This window comes from Microtus pennsylvanicus, chromosome 12 (genome assembly GCF_037038515.1).
Source record: "Microtus pennsylvanicus isolate mMicPen1 chromosome 12, mMicPen1.hap1, whole genome shotgun sequence".
In the NCBI taxonomy this organism is placed as follows: Eukaryota; Metazoa; Chordata; class Mammalia; order Rodentia; family Cricetidae; genus Microtus; species Microtus pennsylvanicus.
The window spans coordinates 50,223,448-50,244,100 of record NC_134590.1 but is presented as its reverse complement, the minus strand read 5'-3'; the positions used below and the strand labels follow the sequence as shown (position 1 = coordinate 50,244,100).

Sequence of the window (20,653 nt, the reverse complement as noted above, 5' to 3'; positions counted from 1 at the left end):
TTTTTTCCTTATATACTGCAGAAATGAACTTAAATGGAATGGCTGTGGTCTTTCACCAGTTGTACTACGAAAAACGTAAGAAGTAGCCTCACATTTTCTCCGAGAAACAGGAGGGTTTCGTGTCTTCTTGAGAAGTGCTGGGAGTGATTTCCCAAGGAGTTGTTTCATGACTTACTGCACTGGAGAAGTCCCCAGCAGCAAATTATACTGTTTGGCAGTTAGACCTCTTTGACAATATCACGTAGTGGAGCAAAGAAGTTTCTCCTTAAATTTTAAGATTTTATACTTTTCTGAAACTTCATTATGATGGGACGTATGAAAACTCTGAGAAGTGAACCGAAGAGGAATAGACCCCACAAGACTGTGACAGAGTTTCCTGATTAATTGAAGTCATGTTCCAAAAGGGGAAGGGGCAGCGAGAAAATGTTCTTGGGATATTTCTGTGCCTGTCTGGCTCAAATCATTTTCCCCTGAGAATATAGAAGCTAAATATGTTTATCATTTGTACCTATAGTTATAATACATATATAAATATTGTACTATTCATAAACCTAGCATAACATCATGATTAATAATGACAGAGTATCTCTATGTGATGACGGACATTTTCTTTAAATAGAAGTATAGAGGTTTACTTTCGTCTCTTTTACCTTCCTCCCTCCTTCCCCCCCTTCCTTCTTCCTCCCATCCTGTCTTTCCTTACGGACTCCCCTTTCTCTCTCATTTTCCTTCCTTCCTGTAAGCCATGACACTTTAGAACATAGTATATAGCATTCAGTAGTTTTGATCCGCACCAATTCTCTTACTTCAGTCTCCTAATGGTGAACCATAGTTGTAGGAGTGTGAGTATTGCCTGTACATTCACATCAGCAATATTTTTGCTTTGAGCTGAGGATCCTATGCATCACAAGAATGAGATAGATGTGGGTGAACTGTTTTGTTGGATTTCTCTTGAGAGGAAAAGTTATAAACTAAACTTTTTAAATGATACTACCAGCAAAACGAAACAGCCAACATTAAGGGTCTTTAGGAAGCAGAAAGAAAAAGATCTGACTCCAACCCTGGGCTCATATATCTGCGAAGGCCAAGGATATAGGTTCATTGTTTTTTCACATCACATGATACAGGTGCCTAGTTGCTCACCTGAAATAAATATTGTAGTAGATGGAAAAATGAGTTTAAATTTACATTCAAAAGTAGCCTCTGGAATGCTCCGTCAGAATGAATCATTGTACTTGAAGGGACATACGAATTCTGACAAATAACAGGGAAGGAATATTAGCATAAAGAAAATATTTGTCTAGTGGCTCGATGTGTATCTTTAAAAACATCCATTGTTGCCTGGCTGAATGACATAGTAGAGCCATGCATATATATATAGTACCAGCAAAAAGCTCTCGTAGAATTTATTTTTCTTCATAAATTATGCTAATTAATATCTACTTCTTTATTTTTACTTATTGCGTATTTTCTTTAACATATTTTCACTATATATTCCTAGCCAAGAAAGATAACCAGTTTAAAATATAGTTTATAAGCTGGTATTTGTTTTTAGCATTGTTAGTTTATAGGAAAACTATCTTGATACATTGGACATTATATAGATTTCTGTTAGATTTTTGTAATGAATAGTCATCATTTGACTTTTGGCTGAAAATGAGATGCCGGTCACACGTGCATTTTTGCAGGCTGTAAATGTGATATAAAAGCAAAAGGGGGGTACACTGTATATGAATTATGATTTGACATGGTTGATTGCTGCTAGCGGCCAAACACACTTTCCCTTTGCTGTCTGCTCCAATTTCTCTTTGGAAGGGCCGAAAGAGCACTGCATGTTCAGGTCAAGATGTTTGCTCAGAAATAGTAGTACACTCACAGCTGCGTTGGCTGGGGCAGGAGACTAGTTTAAATAGCATTACCATTTATCCAGTCCATTAACAGAACTCTGTAAAATAATCCCAACTCTGTGTAAACTACAGGACAGTGTAATAAAATTACAAGCCCTTGTTGACAGATGGGAGGTGTAAGGAGAGGGAAAGCCCGGGATGATAGGGTGGAGGTTAAAAGACAGCACCGGCTCCTTGCCTTCTACAGGGGGACCCTTTCCTCCCCTTTGCGCTTCTCATTCTGAGGTTTTGCGTTTTTATGATCCACCTAAGAATGGAGGAGAGTTCTTTTCAGGGCAATCTGGAGCTAGTTAACTGCAGCAGACTGTGGTGAAGTTTGAAGAGGGTGGCCACTAGGGACTGAACCCAATGAGCAGCATATGTAAAACGCAGATAAGCCTGTCCTGCAAGGTAGCTTGCAAGTGTGCGATGCTCCATTTCCCAGCTGAGTTTGCAGCTGCTTATTCAGGCTCATTGGAGAGGAATTTCACTGATGGTACCATGAATAAGCATCTGATTGAAAATGTTTGTTTTGTGGTTTCCAGTTTATTTCTTTGAGTATTACTATATTTACCCAGACATCTCACCGGAGTTTGCGTGTCCAAGGCACTTTACAGAAACTCATCTTTCTCTAGTATCTTCTAAATCCCAGCGAAAACAACAAAATAAAATATATCTACCTCTGTCCTCATGGCACACTTTATTACACTATTTTTGAATAGAAGTTTTATTTGTGGTTTCAAACTAGGAATTATTCCACAAGGAGTTTGAGGCCTACCAAACTTCCTGAGATTATAAATGTTAAAGCCAAATACTATTTTTTATGGCTAGTGAACTATTACTGAGGATGATTAGATTTTTTTTTTTCACTGCTTAAATTGATTGGTCATGTGGCAACCCTTCACTTAAGAAACCTCAAATTGTCAGAATACTTTCAGATCACTATAGGCAAGGGAAACTTTAGAAAGGAAACTTTGGGCTTTGTTGTTGTTGTTATACTAAGGTAACAAATCAATTTCTCTAGTGTAACAAACACGCAACTAAGCTGTCTTTATTTCATTTTTCCTTACTTTCATAGCAGAATTCTTCATTGACTTTGGTCATTTCAAGAAAAGAATATGCTGTTGTAAATAAAATTTTTATATTCAGAAAACTAAAACCATGTTTATATTTGCAAATTATAATCTAAGTTTTGTTTTATAATTGTGCTTATCAATATTCTCTGTGAATATATTACGAAAATGATTTAATATCCCCACGGATCTAGTGTGAGACTTGACCCTTGTGAGGTCTCAATAACTGATGTACTGAATTAAGTCTCTGTTGGGTTCCGAGTTTGCAACTTGCATGAGCAAGTGGTAACTCTGGGAAGGCATTATGAATTATGGAAAACCAAATTTAATTTAAGAGATAACTTGACTAATTAAATGCTTGGTTCCCTTGGGTTTTCTAAACATTGGATGGTTTCAGTAGACACAGTGCAATCAAAATGATACCCCTTTTACTTTTTCATTTAAGGAAAATATACCTTAGTTTGAGGCAATGTTATACTTATGTACGACTAACCTTGTTTTGGGATGTCAGGAGAGTCTCATTAGGATTCTTGTAGTCAACCATAAAGGCAGAATACGACAGTGGAGCTGTGTAAAAATTCCTCTTGAATTAATTTCTGCCAGCTCTGATTAAAGTGTGGGCCACTAGAGGCGTCAGGGGCCATAGTTTCCTGCTTCATTTTACTCTTGGCCTGTTTGCCCCTGCCACAATAAATCTGACTTTGGCTGTGCAGGAATTGCAGGTTACAGTTGCTAAGGTTACCATTGTCCAGACTGGGATCATTACTCTTGGAGGGAGCCGCAGTGATGGCTACCACGGACTTCACTGCTGAGCCTGTCTGAGAGTCTCAGGTGCTGAGTGAGTGAAAGTTCTGCAGGAAGAGCCCATCTGTCCTGGAGTGCAATTGGGGAAGCATTGTGTGTGTTGTGAATTGAAACTTCGGTGAGGGATCCGATTGACTGCTTATGTGTGAAAGCAAAGAGCCTCGAAGACAGAAAGTATCAAAGGCTTAACTTCCAGTAATTAAAATGCCAGCCCTTTATTACATATTAAGTAACATATTGCTTGTTTTTAGTTGGCCTGAGAGACTGGTTTTACTACTAGATATAAACAAGAATTTAAGATGAAAAAAATTATCATTCAGATATTAATTTAAATGATATTTATTTACTTATTTATTTATTTACTGACTGACTGGCTAACTTATTGAGACATCTCAGTAGGCTAGCCATGTCTGCCCTGAAATACACAATGCAGACATGACTGGCCCGGAACTGTGACACTCTTCCTGCCTCAGCCTCCCAAGTACTGCAGTGACTAACCGGAGTGTGCCACAATTTCAGGTATCAAAGGCTAATTTTTAAGTGTGTAGAAAAAGAAAATGACGTAAGGGTACCTGTATATACTTCAGAGTAACCATTGCCACAGATCAGCAAAACAATGCTAACCAAATTATTCAAAAGTACTACTTCTGATTTTTTCTTTAAAAAACAACATATTTGTAGGACTTATATGTCACAAATCTAATGAAATTAAAGATTGTAATTAAGATTACCCCAACTTGATGTTACAGCTTTTCTTCAAAGAGGTAGCTAGTAGCTTTGTTAGTGGTGATGAACAAAGTTCTGTGACACCTGCCATGTGGAGTCTGCCTGTGAAATCTACGAGAGCGTGCCCGGCACCAGAAAGCCTAGAGCAAGGAGGCTGTTGAAAATCTGCTTAAAAAATGTTAGCTTTGCCCATACATATGCTTTTAATCATTACTTTACCTGCCCCCATAAGTACTCATGGTATTCTGCTTTGGGTTTGGAGAACACTATAATATGAGAGGAAAATTTGGCGTGTTATGTAACTTTACATGGGAAGTGATATTTAAGCCTCAGCTTTAACTAATACGTAAATTAAAACCTAGGGAGCACATGGAGAATCGTAAGGTTTCCTGAAGCATATATTTACATGTCTGGTTTTCAACTCCCCCAAATAATCTCTCTCTCTCTCTCTCTCTCTCTCTCTCTCTCTCTCTATATATATATATATATATATATATATATATATATATATATATATATAATTTTTTAAACCTTGGTTATAAATTATTAAGTTGTCATGGCAATCTCAAGATTGTAATTTGGGAACTATATTCTATATATATTTTATCCTAGATATATGTACTGATAGAAACGCTGAAGATGTTTTAATGTATGTACATGTTTACATTGTATTTTAGTTCATGGAAATCAAGTTGATTTGCTTCTGAAGAAAGTGTTTTGAAATATTGTATAGGTTACACTGAAAATCTGGGATTTATTTTTATCTCTGGAAGCCACTTGCTTCTGGTGTCAAGTTTTCTTACCAATGAAATTGGAAGGATCATATTATCTACTCTCTGGGAGATATCACAAGTTTCACTCAGATTCTATATTCAAAGTACCATTGTCAGCTTTCAAGAAGGGTGAAAATTCTTTTTCTGTTGTTAAGTACAATGAAGATAAGACTCGCCCCTGTAATTTTCCCCCAGACGGCCAGGTTCCTGAAGCTATCACTTCACCTTGCACTCCATCTTCGGTTCAGTAACTGGTAGATATACAAAGTCACCTGATCATTCTAGCATCATGCTGTACACCTACACTATTTCATTTCTCTTGGCTTCAGAAAATGTGTCATAACCAGGATACTCTTAATGAGTTCTTATCTCGCTCTCCCATTTGATGACGAAAGTAATTTTAAGCTTCATAATATAAAATGGATCAGGGTAGGAACAAGTTAAATGTGTTAGGGCACATTTAAATTGCTGTTTTAATGATGTGTCTTTCTGTATAAGAAAGTGAAGGGAAAGTTTTCTGAGTAAAGTCTTTCAAGAATATCAGAAAAGATTCCGAGAATGTCTTCCAGTTCACATCAGTTTCTTGCTGTAGGGTCATTTTCAGTACCAGTAAAACCGTCTATCTTAATTAAGACAATATGGTATTTCACTCACAGTATTTTCTCATAAAGTTTTGATAATAAAGTCTGGGGCATTGTCCAGTGTATTTTAAAGAACGTGCGTGGTTTTAATTGTATTTTCAAAAATTTTTTTTTTCGAAATGCGGTAAAAATTGCAAACTCTTTTTAAGATTGTTTTACAGTTAAATGAATCAAGGTCAGGAGATATTTTTGTTTCATCTGCTCTTGTCCTAATGCTGGTATTTCTCAGTGTTCACAGGCTGTAGTCAGGGTATGTGGTACCTAATCACCCGTGTTTCCCTAATCACCCGTGTTTCATAACCACACTATTTCTTCATTCTTGACATTGTTTTGGGGAGGAGGTTGTTCTTTAGATATTGTGAGAAATTGTGATTTAGGAAATCTTTGGAGAGAAGTTGAAAAGGTGAGTCACAAAAGAGAGAGAGAGAGAGAGAGAGAGAGAGAGAGAGAGAGAGAGAGAGAGAGAGAGAGAGAGATATGAAAAGGGTTGCCTTCAGCATCATCCACACCAGGGCATACCATTTGTGGTGTAAAATGTTTGTAGGAAAACATCCCTGCTTATTGGAATGACCCCAAATGAATGTTTATGGCTGAGTTTAGCAACTTGATTTAAGTGTTTAAAATAATCTGAAAGAAAGGAGAAATAAGCTAAGTCTGGAAAAAGAATGGAGGGAAGATAGCTTTGCTCCATCTCTATAGGTTTCTTCTTAAAGTGAAAGATTAAAGCTTGATGTGAATAGCTGAGTGCAGCAAGGAGAAAAGTTGATTGCTGCCCCTCCAACTGTTCCAATTGATTGAAAAAAAAAGCCTAATTTAAAGTTCTGTTTGTTCTATGTCTTAAACCACCAGAATTCTCGTTTAGGACCGGAGGAATGCTCCAGAGGAAAAGAATCCAAGGATAAAAAGTCATTGCAAGCCAACAATTGTTCCTAATCCTCACAAAATGCTGGAGAAATTAAATTTATTCTTTATTGCTCACAGTGTTACCTAGGTCACTAGGCGATGGGAAAATTGGACTGGGAGTCGAGTAGGCGCAAGCTTTGTTTTGTGTCTGGATGTTTAACCTTAGACACTACAAGGCATCTTAGAGTGTTGTGGGAACTAAGTTCAGAGCCTTTACACCGAGACTTTTATTACCCTGGATTTATAACAGGCTGTGCTGTCAGGAGATGAAAATGGTGTGTGTACATTGCAGTGTTAAATGATCATTTAATTAACACCTAAAGGGGGGGGGGACCTTGTGAAATTCTTAGCAGCTTTCACTGTTGGTTTCCTGGGAGGTTTTAATATCCGAGTTTCATTGAAATTTCTCTTTCTAAGTAGAGACACAATAGACATGATAAACTTTTTAAGGAAGACAAACAGTTTAACCTTGACCCCTCTTTTTCTGTAATAATAATTGAAATTCAATTTTCAATGTGGAATGCTTATTTAAAAAGTTTCTAGACTAATAATTTAAAATATATCTTAATTAAACATTTTGGGTAAAGATTTCTAAGTTTGTAAATGTGTAAATATATCAATACTGGTTAAGTTAGACTCTAAACTTTTGACTACAAAATAATACTAATTACCTTATAAACACATAGATTTATTTAAATTACCTTCTAAAATTTTGACTACAAAGCCATCAGAGTTATCAATCAATCTCAATTAGTTTAATAAATTTGGAGTGTTACTTTTAAACATTTTTTTCTTTTAATTTACTCTAGATGTATTGTTTCATAGGTATGGCTCAAAGTAGGTATTAGACATTAGAAAACTTTATGGCAAAAAAGTACATTATTTTATTGCAGTTACTCTGGAGACAGCTATGCTTTGATGAAAGTTATATATAGACAATAGAGCAGAATAATGCCATTATCCTGAAAGTTCTAAATTACCTCACTAAAATATCGAGCGAGAGCTCTCAGATATCTTCATTCTCTCTTGCTCTTTTATGAGCCAGTGACTAAAAAGGAATGGTCGTCTGCAAGACGGGTAACATGGGAAGCACAGAATGTGCGGGGAGGAGCTGCAGCTTGCTTGCTGACACTTTCAAGACGCGTTTAAAAATGTGCATGAACTTCTCTCATTTAATCTGGGCATGAATTTCCATCTGAACATGTGAAACTTTGAAGGTTTTGACCAGATTGTATACTGACATAGTAAAATGTTTCTTAACGTTTTCTAGGAATCACCATGCTATCATAATGTAGTGTTTCTGACTTTCCATGTTAAAAATGTTATTGTATTTATTAATGTTACCTGTCTGGGTATGTGTCTATCTGTGTGTGTATGGATGTACACACACGCGCTTCTATGACCTGCGTGGAAAGGTTATAGGAAAATGTTGGAGTTGGTTACTTTTTGATACAGCTTTTCTCTTGGTTGCTGCTGTTGTGAGTACTCCAGGCAGGCTGGCCTTTGAACTTCACACTGTGTTGTGGCAGGCTGCTTGTTTTTTCCCAGCTGCCCAGAACTGAAATAATCACACAGAAGCTATATTATTTGCAATACTGTTTGGCCAATAGTTTAAGCGTATTTCTAGCCAACTCTTATATGTTAAATTAACTAATTTCTATTAATCTGTATATCACCACGTGGCTGTGGCTTACTGGAAAGCTTCCATTGTGTCTGTCTCTTGCGGGTGGCTACATGGCTTCTCACTAACTCTACCTACTCCCTCCTCTTCTATCTGTTTGGAGCTCCTGCAATGCCCTATTCTGCTAAGCCATTGGCTGAAACAGATTTATGTATTACCCCATAAAAGCAAAACATAGACAGAAGGACTTCCTACACCACTGGACCAGTCTCTGCCTAGAGCATACTGGGATTATAGATGTGAGCTACTATATGAGGCTTTCTTTGCATTCTGAGGATTGAATTTAGGCTGTAGAAGGCACTATGACTTTATGAACCATTTTACTAGCCACAATGGGGCTTTTCTAAGCACACTTTTTTTTTCTGGCACTTGTTTTTTAACTCTCAGGTTGGCTTGGAACTCTCGTGTGGCCGAGGAGAGGATGGTCTTGAACTGCTGATATCCAGCTTCCACACTAGCGTGCTGGAATTACATCTGGTGTGTACAGTGCTGGGGATGTAACCCAGAACCTCCAGCATGCAGAACAAGCACTCTGTCATCCGAGTCTCATGCCCAGTTACTTATCTAGCTTAATTTTAAATCAAATACCTAAAAGCGAACCTACTTGGTGCATTATCCACGGTAGGAGACCTTGACAATTGAGTGGTCTTAAAATCACTTGAAGTCACTCTACTTTGAGCAGAGATATATATGTTCTTATTTAAGAAACACTGCTGGGTGTTTTGGGGTTAGGGTTATATGTTTTTCTTACTTTGATCCAAAGTCTGTATTACTTTAATATACAGAAATCTTTTTATTCCCCAGTGTAGTTTATTTTCTCAGATTTTATTCACAGACACAACTAGGAAACTGTCAAAACTTTCCTTTTCTTTGTACAAGAATCTACCTTGTAGTCAGAATATCAAAAATGTGAAAGTGGAAGAGACAAAAACCTGACTACTAATATAGTGAGTATCTAGTGTATAGGAGGCGATGTAGTTTTCTCTGTCTCCTGTAGTTCCAGGATGGCCAGGTGGTATATGTGGAGATACATGACACACATATTAAGAGGTAGATAGATATACTGAGAGTGAAAGAAAGATTTTGTGAATGTCAGATCCCTTGACAAATAAATATCTTTTGGAATTATAGGAAACAATTTAGCTAGACAAAACCTTGTCATTTTTATACTGAGAAAGTCACAGTTAAAATTCCATATATTAGCTATTTTTGAAGCTCTTTTTAGATCTAAAAAGAAGGATTCCAATTTTTCTTTCAGGTAATTTCAGTTTGTACCTTAAAAAATAGAAATATTTCATATATATATATATTATATATAATTATAGTGTATCAAATGAGCATGGTAGTCAGCCATGCTCTGTTTTGTCTATGGTAGTGATTACTTTAGTTAGAATTAACTGCCATACTGTATCAATTTATTCTTTCAGGCTTTGAAGACTCACAACCTTTTAATTTCCCATTATTTGTTACCATTATCATGGCTGCAAGTTGTACCTCAGGGCAAACAGATGTGTGTGTGTGTGTGTGTGTGTGTGTGTGTGTGTGTGTGTGTTGTTATTGTTGCTTAGAAATTACCCACACATTTTTGGGCTCTTACCTTGCCTCCTAACACAGAAGAACATTTAGCCTCCTCCATTGAATTTTACCTCCATCAAGCCTTTTCAAAACTCTGAGCTCCCCTCCCTACTTTCATTATAACCTAGCAGTTATGAGTGCCCACTCTTTATGCATTACTGGCTTTGGAAGACTTAATGGATAACTCTGGAAATGTTACTCAGTTACCTGCCCCAAGCTTCAAGTTTATGTATAAAGCAAGGACATTTTTAGAATGAATCTTATTACATTGTGTGAAGTAAATTTTTCACTAAGGACACACTGCAATTTGTGTATGTATGGTGCTTGGAATACAGTAAATGCTATGTAACTAGCCTATGCTACTTTCTGTGCCATGTAATCATATTCTTTCAAAAATTATTTATTTTTTTGCAAAACGTCTTACCTTTCTCTTGGTGTCATATATCATATGGATTCTAAAATAGATCGATAAATAAATACTTTCCAACAGATATTGAATTGAAAAAAGACCATAGGAGTACATTGAATTTGGAAATAAATAGGCTGTGTGACAGGAGTGTTTCAAGAGAAATCAAATTGCTTCTACTAACGTCATTCCGCGAAGTCTTTCTCACAAGCTACGGATGCCAAGCAGAGTCATCTGACCCTTTGGAATGTCTCTTTCTTTGCTTAGGAGGTCTAGTAGGCCCAATACAAACTTGTAAATTTACTTCAAACGTTAAGATATTTTGCAGGAATATATATATATATATATATATATATATATATATACATACATATACGTATATGTATATATACGTATATATATTTCTAACTGGATTGCATGGTTCTGGAAAGGAATTTGTAGCTAGCTGTATTATGTCATGATTTTAGAAGATTGAACACTGTTGAATAAAGGCTCCCAGACTCTACTGGATGGTCCAGAATAATTGAGGGAAGGGAAAAGATTGTAATGTATCTAAGATATTTTTATGCTTCTTTCTCATAAATTTGTTAGGGATTCTTTATAGAACTTAAAAAAAATTATACTGGTTGAATTATTCACTACAGCAAGCCAGGGGTTGAATTATTAGGTCTGGAAACTGGGAATATGAGTGATTTTGGGACACTTCTGTTAGCATTTTTTAAAATAAGGAAGGTTCTTTTGTTAAATACGTGCAGCCTTTGTACATTTTGCACAGTTGTTCTATTGAATGGGAATTATCGAAAACCTTAGATTAATAAAGAGGGGTACATAAAGGAAGCTTTTTGGTTCTATGTGATTACCAGTCTATTTTGATGCTTGATCATCCTTCAATATACAGTGAGTGGCTAAAACTGACAGTGTCAATTGCTGTCTTCCTCTTAAACACTACGAACAAACACTACAAACGGTAGCATGAAGAGCTGGATTAAGGTTCAGAGAAGGCAAACAAATATGAAATAAGAGATACCCTTGATGAAGGTTTGCACATTCACATTTTTGTTATGATCTTTAATGCATCAGGCTTGACAGAAAGGGCCATGGTTCTCAGTCATTTTCTACTTGGGATGCATTGTGCACCTGGACAATTAATTCTCCAAACCTTTTGAAAAGCAATTGACATACCTGAAGGCAATCAGCACCTGGGGTCTGTTCTTCCTAGGGGAGCAGCTCCCTGGCTGAGATGGTGTTGTCACCCCCTCCCTCTCCTGGAATGAATTACACACCTAATTGATAGTTTACAGCAAAGTTGTTAATCAGATGCTCCAACTCACCACCCTGGATTCTTTCATTACAGACCCATGGGGGGGGGGGGAAGAAAGTTACACAGTTGCATTTAATAAATAGAAATACCTTTTTCGTTTTACCACCAAGTACATAATCCCTTGTAATGTAGTTGATGTGTTTGACATAGTGAAGCTGAATGAACAAGAATAACATCTGTAGCTTTAGTAATTACATTAAAAACCATCACAAAGTCTGTAGTTCAAACTAATAAGCCCCACCTAAGGAGATTAAAAAATAATGTTTCCTTCATTCTTGGCAATGACAGAGCTGGCTTTCAGACTCTTAGCACTGTAATGATTTTTGTTGTCATGATCTAGCTTGTAACATCCTTGCTTTCCAAGGGAAAGGATACTTTGTCAATTTTAGATGAAGCTACCTCACTAAATCTTACAAAGAAATAAAAGTTAACTATAAATTTGGTAGAGTTTTTTTTTAAATATGGACACATGTGTTTGACCTCTTCTTATTTAAAAGCCTTAGTGTAATTAAAAAGCAATAAGAACAAATCATCATAACAATAGTGTCCAGAGAGAGCTTCTTCTTGTAACGAAACTGGGTTGAAGAACAGTATTCAAATATAGGCAGATACAAGATTTTTTGAGCTACCAAGTCATTGCTTACACATCAGTATTATATACAGTCATCCTTGTGACATCTTTTATAGGAACTTCTGTTGTACTTTCATTAGAATGATTCACTTTAGCTTTCTTCTGTTTAGCTCCTCTTCTTAGCTCTCCTGCACATAATATTCTGACACGTTGTATTTTTCATACACTAATTTTATGTCATACAATATGTTAATGAAGTGATTCTTATATGTGTTCTTGAAGATCCAAGAGAAAATTCCAGTGGATGGAACATGATAAAAGACAAATCTCCAATGTCCATGAAATATATCTTATAAGAAAGTTGTTCACAAAGTTATTTGACTGGATGGCCTTCCTCCTTCTTCATTTGCCCTATTTATTCCTGTTAACCCAAATAAGAAAGACTACTATTAACTCTTCCAATTAATTATTCCTCAGTAGTTCTGATTGCATTTTTAAATTAGAAATTATTTTAGACATGGTAGTTTAGGCATATGATTAATTACCTTTCTGATATCAGCATAGTGAGGTGCAAGACTTTGTGCAGTCTTCGTCTATCTTAACCACTACGAAGGTGACCTTTGCATTCTGAAATTGTGCTGAAGATTAAAGTAACTTAGATTTTTATGTAATAGTTTTATTAACTTAGGAATCGTATTTGTATTAGGGGCATGTGTATGTGTGTGTGTCTGTAAGTGCATATGGGTGGCTATGTAAAACCAGTCAGCTATACTTGTCATGACTTTAGCTTAGCTTGACTTCTTTCCCTTGCCCTTGTCACGGGGAATCCTGGCGTGTGCTGTGGAGGCACCTACAGAGTGTATATTCTTGTCCTTGACACTGGGAACCCTGGAGTGTGCTGTGGAGGCACTTATAGAATGTATACTCTTGTCCTTGTCACTGGGAATCCTGGAGTGTGCTGTGGAAACATTTATAATAGACTATACATTCTTTGAGCTGAGTGCATCCTTTATGAATTCTCACCCACTCCACATAGATCATGTTGCCAGACAATGATGTTTTATGTGCATTTGTCTCTGATTGAAATCACTGCAAAGCTAATGTGTTCCTTATTGTGCCCAAGACAATTTTTTTAGCACTAGCTGACAAGATAACTGAGATATGAAGGATTTAACACAGGAATGAAATAAATAGAAGTAATATTATTGTAAATCTCCAAAGGTAAGTTTTAAAACTCATTTCAAATTGCCTTCAATATTTAAATTATATTTTCGGATGTTATTAAATGCTAAAATGATCCCTTTTGCAGTAGTTAAGGTGTTCTGCATAGTGAAGCATAGGCACGCACTGTACCAAACTCTTTTTCCTCTTTCCTGTGTTGGCTTTCTCTTTGAGTTCCAACACTGCTACCTGTCCTGAATTTGTTTATGTATGCTGTTATCTGTCGAAGCTAGAATGGAAGCGTGGAGAAGGTAGAGAGTAGCGGCTTCTATCTAAGCAATATTGGTTGACTGAGTCAATGTGGGCTCAGTCATTAGCCAGCGTTTGAGTCCTGACTTCAGTGGTTAGTAGCCATATGACCTGAAACATGTTTGGTCATTCTATTATTCTAGATTAAATAAGAGTAATGCTGTCACTGAATAATAGGAAGATTCACAGACATATCTGCGGCAGAGTTCAATTAATGGTAACTATGATCCATGGATCAAATGGCTTTGGCTTAGGAAAAATACTCAGAGGTTTACAATCATATTAGAATGATTTGTTGTTGTTTTGGTTTTGTTTCTGGTGAAGTTCTCCTCTTTTCTCCATGCCCTCCTTGGTGTTAGAATGAAAAGCCTAGCATTGCAGAGACAAACCACTAGCTACTTGCCCTGACCTTCCTACTAGGTACTGTCTGTAGGCAATTCTTTATATTCTTCTGGAATTTTTCTGTTTTCACTCATGCTCCTTCGATATGGAAATCCTTCCTGGCTTTGTTATTCACCAGGCCCTGTTTCATTCTTAAATACAAGCTGCTCGCTTGGTATAGTATTACTTGTATATATGTATGTGGTCAGATCTGACCATTTGACCTTGGAAAACCAACAGGTGTGCTCTTACCTGAGGATGGCTTTTCTGCTGTCCTCTTTAGCATATCTATTCTTGTTGGCCATGCTTGGCTCATCTTTAGGCAGTCATGCTGGTAAGAGTGTATGGGTATAACTTCTATTACCAAGAGACACAAGGTGTTTCAATTTAAGGAGAATAGCAATCCGAAAATTGTTCAGTGGACATACACTACACCAGAGACGTTTTGTACCAATTAATTCCTTGGCATATCTAAATGATGAAAGCCCCCGAAGAGTGCTATTCTATACCATTTGGATCACCCAGTCGTCAGTTATTTCCAGTACTTGGAATGTGTATATGTATATGGGTATAGTGAAGTGGCTTGATTTTATTTAACTTGCAAAAAACTTTTTTTTTTCTCCAAAATGACCACGAAATGGTAGTTAATCCTGCAGTAGGAGGAACTGAGAGAAATACTCTTATTTCATTGTTTTGTGTCCTTGAGTTGCTGAGGCACAAGCTTTTCTCGTTTAATGTGCCCCCGTGTTCTTTGCCATTCTACACCATGTGTTTGTGACATTTTTATTAGTCTTTTCTGCTTGGTCACTGTATTCAATTCAGCAATTTATTACCATCCTCTTAAGTTGTATTCTTTGTACAGGGAGTGGGGAAAACTCACAGTGCTTGCACATAAAAAGTCATTATCTGTCTTAGCAAATCTAGCCACACAGAAACAGTGAATCATGACAGCTCTGCTGGGGAACATAGGACACATCATGAAGGACACGAGAGTGGGAGCGAGGCATGATTAAGTCCTAGAAAGATGTTAAGTCCATCAGTTGTGACAAATATTAGTAGCCCTTTCCTGATTCATACTTCAATTGACAGTTTAATATATTTAGTAGGCAGATGAAGTTTATAGCCAGGTAGGGCTCTCAGTTCATCATCATAATTTACTTGGCACCAGCCAAATCCAATCAGGATAGTTATTTTACTCTCCTCAAATAAAAGCACCTTTTATTGTACACACACATACACACACATACACACATGAGGCATGCACGCAAAACACATATGAAGGAGAGATACACTGACGCTTGATACTTCTTGCATCTTGAAATTGAGGTCATGTTTTGTTATACCATCATATTTTGTTTGGTTCCATTTGTTGAGTAAATGAATTCAGGATAGTACATTTCAAATCTAAATGTGTCTTTCCTCTGCAAGGCTCAGGTGTGTGTGGGGGGGTTAATCTGAGGGTCCAAATTTTCAGTGACGGCTACAATTTCCACCTGTGCTTCTAATAGTTCAATATAACAGTTGTCTCTTCACAGTAAGCTTAGCCCTCATCTCTCTCTCTCTCTCCTTCTTAGTATTCAAAATGTTGGTTACAGGTTGTTATTATTTTTTGTGATTCCCTGAGAAGTTGTCATAGGAGCAATCACATAGAATGAGCTAGGTAAATTTTGTAAAATGTAAAAAAAAAAAAGGAAGTGCTCACTTCAGCAGCACATATACTAAAATTGGAACGATACAGAGAAGATTAGCATGGCCCCTGTGCAAGGATGACACGCAAATTCATGGAGCATTCCATATTTAAAAAAAAGAAAAAGAATAAAGAACCTTGCCTACTGGTGGTGGTGTACACCTTTAATCCCAGCACTCAGGAGGTAGAGGCAGGCGAACCTCTGTGAGATGGAGGATAGCCTGGTCTGCAGAGCAATTTACAGGACAGGCTCCAAAGCTATAGAGAAACCCCGTCTTGAAAAAAAAAGTTATAAAAAATATATTAGTCTTTAGTGTGTGTGTATACACTTGTTTGGGTACATTGTACATGCAGTGCCTAGGAAGGCCAGTAGAGGACCAGAATTTCTTGGAGATTGAGTTACAGGTAGTAGTGAGATATCTGGAGTGGGTGTAGGAAACCAGACCTGGTCCTCTGCAAGAACAGCAAGTAATTTCAATGACTGAACCATTTCTTCATCTCCCACCAAATAAAATTAGCAAAAGCCTTTCTTCCTTCTTTTGAATTTTGTTTTGAAACACACACACACACACACACACACACACACACATTAAAGACTTTTGCAGATTTAGAGATCCATGACCACTCTCTGAGTCCTGTTGAAGAAAGACGGGAGGGATTGTGTAAGTCAGGGGGTCAAGGTCATGATGGAGGAACCCACAGAGACAACTGACCTGAGCTCTTGGGAGCTCATAGACTCTGGACTGACAGATAGGGAGCCAGCATGGGACCAACCCAGCTCCTCTCCATCTGGGTGACAGCTGTATGGCTTGGCTTTATTTGTGGAGCTCCTGGAAGTAGCGTAAGGACCTGACCCTGGCACTTGACCTAGCTTTTGGGAACCTAGTCCCTATGCTGGTTTGCCTTACCCTGGCTTGAAGCATTGAGAGGAGACTGGTCCTGCCTTAAGTTGATATGCCATGCTTTGTTGATTACCCTTTCTGCAGGGGAAGAGAGTGGATGGGGAGGAGTAGGGGGTAGAAAGGCGGATTGGTGAGGGAATGGGGGGAGAGGAGGGAGAAGAAACTAGGATCAGGAGGTAAAATAAATGAAAAAAAATAATTAATACAATAAAATACTTTTCATTCTTTTCCCTCATCCCAAATTTCTATCAAAAATGGGATAAAGTGCAATTTCATTAATTTTACATATGATTTTTTTAAAACAGCTCAATACTTAAAAATAACAGTATGTTTCTTTGTACAAACTGAAAACTCAACTGATTTCCTGGCTGTTGGTGTTAGTATGGCCATCATTTTATCATGAGAACGTATTATGGTAATTTATTTTAAACTTTTTTGAAAAAAGAATAGCTGGTAAGCCAGGTTATGATGATGCACTCATTTAAACCCAGCACTTGGCAGGCAGATCTCTATTAGTTCAAGTCCAGACTGGTCTATAAAGAGATTTCCAAGACAGCCAGGGATATTATACAGAGAAACCCTGTCTTAAAAAATATAAAACATTAAAAGAAAAAAAATAATAGTTTTTAGGTTAACTTACTATGCAAAAGAGAGAACCCAGCATTTGTGTGCTAGCAGGAGGAGCTAAAATGTTGGTTTCAGCATGAGAATTTGGGCCTTGTCTCACCTAGCCATTAAAGGTTCATAATGTGCACTTATCTTACTAAGATACTGAAAAGCCCACATGTTGCCATGGTGTCAGTGAAGTATGCAAATTTTGAGTGTCCTTTCACTGTGGTGGTATTAGCAACCATGACAGTCTTTTGAGTTCATGTGCTATATACATATGCTTGCTAGTGAGGATGTTCCCATCACTCTCTGAAATACCCGAGTCTTAACTGTAGCTAACTTCTCTGTGTCCAGCCCTATCCACTTTCCCCTTTCCAGGAGATCCCCAACTGGATGCAGTGCCCGATCCATTCATGGCTCATAGTGGCGGTCTGCCTAGTATAAGTCAGTCAACACACTGCATTTCTTTGGTAATTCTCGATCACCAGTTTTATAGTTCATGATGCTTTCATCTTACAAAAGAAAGAGACTTAGATATCCTCTCCAGGGGTATTGTCTCTTCTTCTTTTCCTCCCTTCATTTTTTTTTTGCTTATCTTCCCCATTCTGTTTCTCTCTGTCTTATTTCTAAGTCAGGAAGCGTGGCAACCGGGTCACACTGGGGGTCATGTTGAGTCCAGGAGTGAAGCTGTTGGACACGCTGACCTTGAAGATGAAGAAATGAGAAAGATGCTACAGTCAGTGCCTGGACCTCCATCCCTGAGATGCTTGCCCTGTGAGGTAGCTAGGTTTGGATAGCTTTCAGTTACATACAAACTAAAGTGAAAAGCATTGATTAACTCTGTGTCAAGAACTAGAGCCAGCCTTCTTATTTAACATTTTTTTTAATTTGTGAGCACAAAATTACATTTCCTAAGATTACAATTTCTTTGCCTTCTTTTTGCATGGAGTGGGTAGACTACTATTTTTTAACTACTAAAAATCTCTGTGAGCCTCAGAAATTTTCTACATGGTAATCTTTTCATTTTCTTAGTTAGAGATTCTTTCATTTTTTTGGTTGCCTCATTTGTACATCAACTTTTTGTTGTATAATGGCTTTCTTGAGAGGCCCACCACTCAGCTCACAAATAAATTACACATAGAGGCTTATTCTTAGTAATTAATGCCTGGCCTTAGCTTGGCTAGTTTCTTGCAAGCTTTGCTTATCTTAAATTTCTCCAACTATCTTTTGCCTCTGGGCTTTCATTTTTTTCTACTTTTTTATATCTTTCTTTACATCTTCCTCCATGACTTTCTGTGTAGCTGGCTGGCTTGCTGGCCCTGAATGTCCTCCTCTCCTTGTTCTCTTGCTCCTCTCTCCTAGTTTCTCCTATGTAACCTTTCTCCTGCCAGTCCAGTCTGTCCTTGTGCCTGCCTTGCTATGGGTCATTTATGTCTTTATTAGGACATTCAGGTGTTTTAGACAGGCACAGCAACAGAACTTCATAGAGTTAGACAAATGTAATGTAGACAAATATCACACCCCTGAAAATAATATTCTCCAATAACTTTCTTTTCAAAACTTGTGCGTTATGACAACATACCCAAGAGAAAACACATAAAGATATTATTATTTTTCTCTCTTTTTGACATGCATTTTCCATTTGTTCAAGGACTTGTTTAGTCTATGTACAAGTTTTCTGGCATGGATAGTATCTGCACAATTTGTTCAGATCCATTTTGGCTGCTTCTTCATTTAAAACGTGAGCATCTTGAAGACTCTGCTGCAGCCTCAACAAAGTTTGGTCTCAGAAATGGCAGGTGGGCAGGGTTCGATGCTCTGCCATGGTTTGATGAAGGAAGGGAGAGAAAGAGAAAGGGAGAGGAAAAATTGAATGTGATCTACAGGGCTTTAGGAACTCTTGCATTTTCAGATATGAAACTGTTCTTAATGGACCTCTGAGACCTATACACCTGCCATACTCTGGACAGCTTCCACAGTCCTATTGTCCCCTTCTGGGCTCCAGTTGTGGAATTTCTGTAGGTCCTGAGGTTTGCCTCCCTACTTGCCTGCACAGGCTTTGGCATATGCTCTCTCTCTCTGTGTGTCTCTCTCTACACATCTCTGTTTATATGGTTATGTATGAATGCTCTATCTTCACTACAGCTTAACAACAAGCAAGTGTTTACTCATTCCTCTAATGGTTTGCCAGTGTCTAGCATATGTTAGTCATCCAATAATTATGTATTGAATGAATGCCAGCAAACATTGTCTTGTCAGCCTACTTCCATATTTTTTCTTACTAAATTGCACTTATTGTTAAGGAAGGTTTGTTTTCATATTATCTCTTCCTGTATCCCTAATAATATCCTGTATAAAAGAAAGCTGTGCTCATTAGAGATAGATGTTGCATTCCTGGCTAATTCTCGTCGTGTTTCATTGCCTTACTTGTGATTAAGCTTATGCTATGGTTTGAACATGATCCTCTAATGTTCATGCATTGGAAGCTTGACCCCTAAGTTTATATGGTAATAATATTTAAATATGGGGCCTTAAGGGTATTATTAAGATTAGGTAATTGCTGTGGGATAATGCCCTTGTACACTGTAAAGATTTGTCACTCATATTGGTTTAATAAAACACTGATTGGCCAGTAGCCAGGCAGGAAGTATAGACAGGGAAACCAAAGTAGGAGATTTCTGGGAAGAGGAAAGAAAGACAGTCAGTCACCAGCTAGACACAGATGAAGCAAGATGAAAATGCCTTACCAAGAAAAGGTACCAAGTTATGTGACTGAACATAGACAAGAATTATGGGTGAATTTAAATCATAAGAGCTAGTTAGTAATAAGCCTGAGGTATAGGCCAAACAGTTTATAGTTATTATAAGCCTCTTAGTGTTTATTTGGGACTGAATAAGTGAGGAACTGGCTGGGACAGAAACTTCTGTCTACAGGTAATTCTATATGAGTATTTCCAGGGGGATGCAAAGAAATGTCTGTTCATCAAGATAGAGAAAGCCATAGCAGGCAAAGCAAAAGTCCCTTGTATGTCCAACTTGGTACGTATCTTATAAACCCTATTGCTGTGGTAAAACATCATTACCAAGAACAACCTGGGAAGGAAAGGGTTTATTCCACCTTTGAGCTTGTAGTCCAACTTCCATGATAGTTAGAGCAGGAATCTAGAGACAGGAACTAATGCAGTGGTCAAGGAGGGGTGCTACTTCATGACTTGCTTCTCATGACTTTCTCAGCCTATTTTAT

At 37.5% G+C, this 20,653-nt stretch overlaps 1 protein-coding gene and 1 non-coding gene across 7 annotated transcripts in view; both read left to right on the top strand.

The window, feature by feature from the left end:
* The window catches only part of Slit2 (slit guidance ligand 2), a 346,206-nt gene that overhangs the window by 18,876 nt on the left and 306,677 nt on the right, over positions 1-20,653 (top strand). The window lies entirely within an intron of this gene.
* LOC142833244 (U6 spliceosomal RNA) lies at positions 15,906-16,012 on the top strand. Its single transcript, XR_012907373.1, has one exon. It is a non-coding gene; the product is annotated as a U6 spliceosomal RNA (small nuclear RNA).